Source organism: Gadus chalcogrammus, chromosome 7 (assembly GCF_026213295.1).
Source record: "Gadus chalcogrammus isolate NIFS_2021 chromosome 7, NIFS_Gcha_1.0, whole genome shotgun sequence".
Classification (NCBI taxonomy): Eukaryota; Metazoa; Chordata; class Actinopteri; order Gadiformes; family Gadidae; genus Gadus; species Gadus chalcogrammus.
This window is the reverse complement of record NC_079418.1, coordinates 17179493-17189132: the sequence shown is the minus strand read 5'-3', so window position 1 is coordinate 17189132 and position 9640 is coordinate 17179493. Positions and strand designations below refer to the sequence as shown.

General features: G+C 47.0%; 1 pseudogene; it reads left to right on the top strand.

The window, feature by feature from the left end:
- The first annotated feature begins 5599 nt into the window (after nt 1-5599).
- Nucleotides 5600-9325, top strand: LOC130386238 (D(1)-like dopamine receptor; annotated as a pseudogene).
- The last annotated feature ends 315 nt before the right edge of the window (nt 9326-9640 follow it).

The window sequence follows — 9640 nt, the reverse complement described above, 5'->3', positions numbered from 1 at the left end:
TTTTTACAAGAAGCAGAACATTTTCCATAGCAGAACCTTGACAAACCTGTCCAAATTCCAATGTTATTGGAGACTATGGATGATAATGAAACAACACGCGTATAGGATGTCCAATGTGCGATTGCACTAGATCCTAAGCTCCTATTGGTGGAACTTAAATTATATAATGGTATTGATACCTTTAGTGCTTAGATTATACAAAATATCAAACAAATGACTAAGTACTTTTTAATATTTAGTAATTACATACATTTTTTATCAACCACACATATTGCTGAAAGCTGTTTCTGTGACCACATACGCAAGTGCATAACATAATATACAATGGGTCAAGCTTCAGTTCTTTTTGGTGAACAACAAAAGAAAAACTGGATCTCTTTTAATACATTCAGTTTAGTTATTTTAAGTAGTTTTCTTAGGCAACAAGCAGGGTATTTTTTGTGTAGTTTCCTTAGTCTACAAGCAGGGTATTTTTTACACTATGCTTCATATTCAAAAGGGTTTTGCATCCACATGATAACGTTTCGATAACCGTCCTCGTGCACACGGAACCTAACGACTGAAAATGGTGTGTGAGGCCAATAGGTGGTGGTGTAACTTTTCTGCTCAAATATGCAAAGAAAAGGAAATACCTATTTTTTTTAATATTTGTGAAGAGCATGGGGTTCAGTATATGTAAACCCTTCCAGTGATGCACGTGAACATGGAGCCTCCTGGCTAGCGGTTGAAGAACGTCCACAGTAGGAAGGAGCTAATGGCCGAGCTGCTGACTGAACACAATTGTTTTTAAACAGACGTAATGTTTTTTCTATAATTACTGTTATAAATTGTACTGTAACTTCAGTGCCTTGCATATATTTTAACTGCATAGGAATCCACTGCATTCTGTGTCTATATTTAGTTAGTACATTCTTCCTAACATCTTTGGCATTCTACTTTACACAATGTTGCAGCAAAGTTCTTTATTAAAAGAAAATATAACTTATGCGATTTATTTTTGTATGTGAGGATAATGGCTGGTGGAAGCAGCCTCACCTGGCCCGAGTCATACTGATTGAACTCTGGGGGCTGGGTGAGGCTGCACACCTGTTGTGCCTTGAGTAACCAATCCGGGTCGGGTTACTTCATAAATACGACCTGGTTCATAAAGCATTGTACAATATATACAATAAACCACTTTTCAACATCATCATCCTGTGATCTGGTTATGGAGGAGAGGGGTGTGGGGTGTGGCCACCAACATTGCTACGGTATGCTTGTCACAAACGGAAATAAACGGAAAAATTTCAGTTTGAAAAAACAACAGTTTGAAGAAACATTCTTTCATACTGTTTACATGAGTCCTTCCAAAGCAACGATAAAGTTTATACAAGTAAATGTAAACAAAGAAAGGTCAAGATAACAAACTTTACTAAAAATAATAGAAACGGCCAAATTTCAGACCACATGCAAATATAACTAACTACGGGTTCCGATTCTGTTCCTGATTTGGATCGCTGGATCCCTCCATGGTGGTGACCATCTCTCAACCAGCCGTAACCCAGAAGCAGTAGACTGCTGCATGTGCCGCAGCCTCCTGTCCTCTCTCTCCACCTGTGAGTCTCTCTCTCCTCCTGTGAGTCTCTCTCTCCTCCTGTGAGTCTCTCTCTCCCCCTGTGAGTCTCTCTCTCCCCCTGTGAGTCTCTCTCTCCCCCTGTGAGTCTCTCTCCTCCTGTGAGTCTCTCTCCTCCTCTGAGTCTCTATCTCCCCCTGTGAGTCTCTCTCTCCTCCTGTGAGTCTCTCTCCTCCTGTGAGTCTCTCTCTCCCCCTGTGAGTCTCTCTCCTCCTGTGAGTTTCTCTCCCCCTCTGAGTCTCTCTCTCCCCCTGTGAGTCTCTCTCCCCCTGTGAGTCTCTCTCTCCCCCTGTGAGTCTCTCTCCCCCTGTGAGTCTCTCTCTCCCCCTGTGAGTCTCTCTCTCCTCCTGTGAGTCTCTCTCTCCCCCTGTGAGTCTCTCTCTCCCCCTGTGAGTCTCTCTCCTCCTGTGAGCTTCTCTCTCCTCCAGTGAGTCTCTCTCTCCTCGGCCCTGTGACTCTCTCTCACATAATAACATAACCGCATGTAGACTAATAGATTTATTCCCAGTAACGTAGGCCTATTTGATCAAGATACACTACAGTGATCCATACACTGCATCTATCTTTACAAAATCTATACGCCAACTAAAAACAAAACATAATACAGTCAAACGACCGTTTGACAGTTTGAGGGTTACTGGCCTTAAGCATTGCCCCAGTCATCTGGGATTCTGGTCTCTGAACCCTGCAAATATTTCGTCTACATGCTCAGAACGTGGCAAGATTTGGTGCACAAATTACCAAACCCTTTCGTGTTGGTGGAAAAGGTGTAAGAGAGGAAATACAGCAAGGATTTGGAGAATTAAAGATGGTTTGAATGAGAGGGATTATGTTGTGTTGGTCACGGTAGATCCATGTGGGTAGTTGAATATTTATTTTATAGCTTAGTAATGGTATGACACAAGGCCTTTATGTCATAGCTGATCATTGGGATAAGCACTGTGTTGCCACTTACTATACTCCAATTACGTTGAACATATCCCTGTATTGACTAAAGGCATCTCTCAGTTATCCCCCCTTGTCCTCATCCTTCTCAATGTTAGCCTGGGAACAGATTCCTTTTTTTGCCCAGAACACAAAGGCCACCCGAGAAGGACATTCCTCAGCCATTAGTTTAATTTCTTGTACAGTCTTGTTTTTGTCAATGCATATTGCCCCTGTATTTCTAACTTGTAGTTCAACTGACCTAACTTGTTTGAAAGGCTTATAACCCTGCCTCTTAACCCCACAATAATAACCTTCTTTCGTTGGGCGGAAGGCTACACCCTGTCCCCATAAAGGGGTATGTACTTCTCCAGAGCCAAACCACAGAATTCCTATGAGAGAGAATCAATTGATGCCCACAGTCAATCAGAGGATTTCCCCATGCAGTGTAACAATGAAGCCATTCAACGGACTGGTAGAGCCTGACCTCTCAACAGGCTCACTGAGGGACAAGCTGTTCTGTTGGATTGTCAACATCATCTCCCTGGAAAAAAAAGAAGCTCCTCCAAGGCACTCCTTTGTTATGAACAAGAGAGGGTCTTTCTCCTGCTTTTTCTCTCCTTCCCCAGCATACTCCTCCCATTGCTGCTGCTCTATGTCCCTCTGCTCCAGCTCCTTTGACATGCCTGGTGCTGCTCTGTCTCTCTGCTCCAGCTCCTTTGACATGCCTGGCATTGCTCCTGTCTCTCTCTGCTCCTCAGCTGCCCTCTTCCTCAGCCGGTCCCAGGTGCGTCATTCAACAGCCTCCCTTTAAATCTGAGGTGCATTGCTGTGGCCTCATGCATGAAGGCTTGGATGTCTGCCTCCTGATAGCGATTGGAAAGGTTCTCCAACACCTTCAGTCATTCCCTGTTGGTCATTTGTCATTCCGTCTTGTCATTAAAACCGATTACCTTTATTCACGTATCCTGACTCTGTGTCCTGCATGTCAATGCAGGGGGGTTGAAAGTGTCCTTGTGTTTTTTTAGGTTCGATTTTGGCAATTCAACAGATTAAATTGAATGTGAATTACAGCGATGTGACGCTGCGGGAAAAATGAGGTTGCGAGTACTTCATGAGACTCAGAACGTGTATTTGGTTCAGAGTTTTTGGTGTTTCATGAGGAGTGGCTTTTCAGACAGTTTGTTGTCAGTGTGTTAGGACTGTATTACTTTTTTTGCGTGTTCCTCCGGAAGCTAGGGGGTAAAGGGCATATGAAGCCTTTGACACGATATGCAAGGAAGATATTTGATATATGGATTAATGTAAATTAATTGTGGCGCACATAGTCAACCATTTATGCAATGCAAATGATTTGGAGTACTCATCAATCTTTCTGCATACCCCCTGCAATCTGCTCACTTTCAACTAGGGGTACATGTCCCTTCACTTGGGACCCCCTGATCTACATAATACATTGTAGGCTTTATAATGTATACAGACGGAACCCTGCACTTCCAGCAAACGCTTCTATCGGGTGAAGCTAAGTTTGGATGGCGGTTCTGCGGACATAGTGCTGGTGGGTGCTCGCATCCTCTTATCTGCAAGTCATATTTTCGAATGATTGGGTTGAATCCGCTTGACCAATTAAACACCTTCGACCAGTCACCGGCTGAGGTATGGCCGTTAAACCCTAAAACGTTACCCTACATTATCAATATAAATATAAAATTGGAAATGACTGAGCCAACATTTCTGCAGAAGATTTCAAATTAAATTAGATATATCAAACGCTGGGTCATCAAATTTCCGTCCTTTTAAAAATATTGTGTGGATGAGACGTAATGCTGTCTGCGGCAACCTCTTAAGAAGAACAGCAGGCTGGTGTCGACTGGGGAGGAGATTAATGGAAGTCTGTTAAGATGCAGAGCTACGCATCCTTCTGCCTTGGGAAGACTTTACATAAAACTAAAAAAGCTTGCAATAGAAGTAAACATATGGAAACACACATGCAAACAAACACACACACACACACACACACACACACCACACACACACACACACACACACACACACACACACACACACACACACACACACACACACACACACACACACACACACACACACAGGAGGAGGGGGAGGGCTAAAGACGATGCAGATCATAGAATACAATCCCTCTTACTCTTTGGGCCACAATATCTGTGTGTGTGTGTGTGTGTGTGTGTGTGTGTGTGTGTGTGTGTGTGTGTGTGTGTGTGTGTGTGTGTGTGTGTGGTGTGTGTGTGTGTGTGTGTGTGTGGTCTGTAGTGGTGGGAAGGCTGAGGTGCTTAAACCTGCAGAGCTACTGGCTGTCTGTCACAGTGGCGAACAAACAGAGACTCTCTCTCTCTCTCTCTCTGACTCTTTGCTTTTTGGAGCGCACATATATTGGTTTAAACGGCATGACTGGTCAGTGCCCGACTGGTCAGTGGCCAACTGGTTAGACAGATAGTGGCAGGTTTACAGATTTTTTTTTAGTGCCTCTGTATGGGAACTCAAATTCCCATAACTTTCTCTTGCTTTATCCATCTTTCACACTTGGATGCTATCCGTCCAGTGTTCAAGGGTTTGTGGAGTGTTAGAATTATGAGGGATTCTAATTAATTTCGGCCAAAGCGACGTGACAATAATGCTGTGTTTCCCATCTGCGGCCAATAGATGGCGGCATCATGCTTTTCATGTCGATTTAGATTTCGTCTCATCTAAATCAAAGTATACAATTATAAGGTTTAGCAAGGTTTAGGGTAGAATCATATAATAGTAGCTACATACAGCCCAACATATATAAAACTTGTGGCTTTAAGTGTAGGCTTATAATGGCGTGAAAGACCGAAACCCATTAGAACACATTGGGAAATTGTAAACGAATATATAGAGGTTAGTTATTTTATTTCATATAGTGTGCTTTTATAATTGAACACGTTGTGCCTTGTCCTTAATGGCACCGCAGAGCTCTTTTGCTTAAATCCTCTGGCCAGACCCGGGCGCGCAACAGCCATCATGAGGAAGATGAGGAAAAGGCAAAGCGCGCACATTGGCTGCAGTCACAACCACGGGGATCTCTGCCGTGTTTGTGGACTATCCACACTTGGGAATATATTGCTTAAAATGGGACGGTTCCTAAGTGCTGTCTGAAAATAAAACACAACTATGCAGAACGAACGACGAAGTAACCAACGCGTGGACCACTGAGACGGGACAGAGAGAATCCCGCCAAGGGGTGCGAGGTGCCGATGTGCCAAATGTTGCCTCGTTCTGGACCACTGGATGTGTATCGCTTGAATGGATGTTCACTTTGATTCTTATGCATTCTACTCGGCTTCTGCGGACTTCACCGGATAGTGCCACTGCTATTTGCTTTTATGAATGACCTGATTGGCATTGAATTGGATTTATATCGTACCCCCCTCCTCCCACGCTAAAAAAGACCTAAAGATAGACTCTGGATTTATTGCCTCCTGTTTCCTCTCGCTCATACCTGTGGATGCCCAAACGCAAGCAGAGCGCGCAGTCCCTCCAGTGATGCAGGAGACCTCTGGGATATATGTGCACAGGGGTACATGGTGTCTCTCGAAGTACACTGCCAACAGCCTTTACGGTTAGTACAATCTCAACTGTTGAAGCAAAACGATTTGGAAGGGTTGGATGGAAACATTGCTTTTTTTGTGTTCGCAAACGAGCATTTGACCTCTTCCACCTGGAGCACAGCAGCACGTCGGCTGGATGCAGGCGCTGCGCTGCTGCTGTGCTTTCCAACGATCCATACATGAGACTTTCCATGGCGTACTGCTTCCGCGAGGAAACGAGGGAACTTTCGACGGCTGTTTTTGATGTGCACACGACCGTTGTCTCCGTGACCCAGCAGCTGCGATGAAATTCCAGATGATATCACGTTCAGCGCCAGGCAATGTGAAGACAATACATGTGGAGTTCGGATTATCTTTTACTGGCAACAAATGCATAACCACGCAGAAACGCCTCGGGATCATCCAATCCGATTAATGCAGCGGGGCAAACAATCCCTAGAAGTTATCAATGAGCTGGCTTATAAGGTTGACGATTTACCCCATGTCTATTTTCTTAACAGTTTTGTAACCAAATGATGTGAAACTTTCACAGACCGGTTTAACAAAAATGAAATAAACGAAGCGTAAGGTTTGCAAAGTGACATGCGGACAGCTGGGGGAACTACTGCCGGATTTCACGCTAGAATGTCTGCTGCTGCTGCTGCAGGAATTAATGAAAGGGACGGAATACCGTAGGGAATACTCATCAGAGGAGAAATGGCTGCTACGGTAAGGAATATCGAGATGACCCAGTCTGTGGGAGAGCTGGTGCCGAGACAGCACGCCTCTCCTCCAGCCAGGCTCTCCGTCTAACCCCCAGCCCACCACACACAGCTGCAGCAGAGGGGGATTGTGATGGGGTGACTTCCGAGATCCTCCTGAGTTGCCCCCCCTGTTCTCTGTTTGAATCGCGGAGTGAGATAAACGATGGATCATAATTTCTCATCCGTGCGAGACGGCGTGTTGCTATCCCCCGAGAGAGACTCCCCCAAGCGTGTTTTGACGGGATGCTTCCTCTTCCTCCTCATCCTCACCACGTTGCTGGGCAACACACTCGTGTGCGTCGCCGTCACCAAGTTCCGCCACTTGAGGTCAAAGGTCACCAACTTTTTCGTCATCTAGCCGCAATATCAGACCTCCTGTGGCCATCCCTGGTCATGCCTGCGGGGAAAGCGGCCAAGGAGATTGGGCTCCTGGACCTCGGAGCGTTCCTGCACGTGTCTGGGTGGCGTGTGACATCATGTGCTCCACGGCGGCAAAATGAAACCTGTGCCGTATATGTGGATCGGTACTGGGCCATCTCAGCCCTTCGCACGAGCCAAAATGACTCTAAGGTGGCGTGTCTGATGATCAGCGTGGCGTGGACCCTCTCCGTCCTCATCTCCTTCATCCCCGTGCAGCTCAACTGGCACAAGGCCCAGACCACCGGCTACGGCGCCGACCTCAACGCCACCTTCCCCGGTGGACCTGCCGCCGGACAACTGCGACTCCAGCCTGAAAACGCACCCTACGCCAATCTCCCGTTCCATCATCAGCTTAACATTCCCGTGGCCATCTAGATCGTCACCTACCACGCGCATCATACGCATAGCGCGAAAGCAGATCCCCGCATATCGGCCTGATGCGGGCGCCGAGAGAGCAAACCGCACGGCCGATGGGCAACAGCTCCTCCAGGAGGGCGAGAGAGCTCTTCAAGATGTCCTTTCAAGCGGAGAGACCAAGTGTGGAAGACGCTCTCGGTCTCATGGCGTGTCGTGTGCGCTGGCCTTGCCGTTTTTTTTTTTCATCCTAAAATGCCCTTGGTGCCCTTCTGCGAGGCGGCGCGGGCCGGCGCCGGCGCCGACGACGGCGACGACTTCCCCTGCATCAGCTCCACCACCTTCGACGTGTTCGTGTGGTTCGGCTGGGCCAACTCCTCCATCACACCATCATCTACGCCTTCAACGCCGACTTCCGCCGGGCCTTCTCCACGCTGTTGGGCTGCCACCGGCTGTGCCCGGGCGGCAACGCCATCGAGGTCGTCAGCATCAACAACAACGCCGGCGGCGGTGGCGGTGGCGGTGGCGGCGGCGGCGGTCACCCCCCTCTGTCCAGCACCAACTCCCAGTACCAGCCCAAGAGCCACATCCCCAAGGAGAGCCACCCCTCGGCCAGCTACCTGATCCCCCACAGCATCCTCTGCCAGGAGGAGGAGCCGGACAAGGAGGGCCGGGGGGTCTGTGGCCACGGGGGCGGGGAGGGGGAGGGGCTGGGGATGTTGGACAGCAGCGAGGCTGAGACGCGCGCGGCGGACGCTTCAGGGAACTCCGACAGCGACGCGGACGTCTCCCTGGACAAGATCAATCCCATCACGCAGAACGGACAGCATAAAGGCCTCCCCTGCTGAGCCAGTGCAGGGAGCTGATGGCTCTTTGTGTGTGCGTGTGTGTGTTTGTGTGTGTGTGTGCGTGTGTGTGTGGGGATGGAGGCGGGCAATGTGCACAGAGGCCGTGGGAAAGGGGGTTTCACACATGGCGACGGTGATGTCCCCAAGGAGTTAGATAACGGAGCGGACGTTACAGGAACAGGACATCTTGTTGAAAATCACTGAGGAACCTTAACAATTTTTCCATGGAACCTAACCGAATGTTTAAAAAAGTGAAGGCACTTTATTCTGGATATAACTATCTGCAAAAGACATTCAGCATTTATTATAGTATTATACAATGCAGATTTGCTGATCAAATGTCATGATTCGTTTCCAAGATGCAGGCACATAATGTGTCCATCTGGTAGGATGTACAGTTTTTGGTGACACCAAATCTATCCTGGAGAGATTTACAACCAGTATTTACAACAGAGGGCGGTGTAGTAATAATAGCTGTTTGTGTTGTAAGTAGCAGCTTTGTGTCTTTCATATTCTCAAACTAAAAGAGAGCCATCTGGGTGAACTGACTTTGTACTGTGTGTTTATTAGGGGCAGTCTTGCTGGGTGAAATCTGAATGTTGAATTTATTTGAGAAGTCTCAACAGACTCAAAAGGAATGTTAATTTATGTTTGTTAGACCCAAAATACTAATTTGAACAAAAAACGGAACGGAAAATGTGTCAAATGGGCCAGGAATCTCCCCTTTGGTTCACTCATGTTTTGAGGCCCCTGGCCGCGTTCCCATATATCTTTTATACTTTTTTACTTTCAAATCTCATCCCCCTTTGCTGTTATATCTCCAGATGTCCAACAATCGTGACATTATTTGCAATTGAGTTTGGTGTGTATGCACGTGTGTATGTGTGTGCTTGCATGTACGCTCGTGTGTGTTTGAATGTGTGCTTGAGCATGAGGAAGTGTGATACTGGGTTGGTGTGTGTGTTTGTGTGTGTGTGTGTGTGTGTGTGTGTGTGTGTGTGTGTGTGTGTGTGAGCACATAAATGGCAGAAGGAAAGACGTATGAATTATACATTGGCATTAGAGTGCTTAAAGTTGAGGCATGTTTAAAGGCATTTCAAACCCTTCCCTGCCTCCCTGCTGTGCATCTAT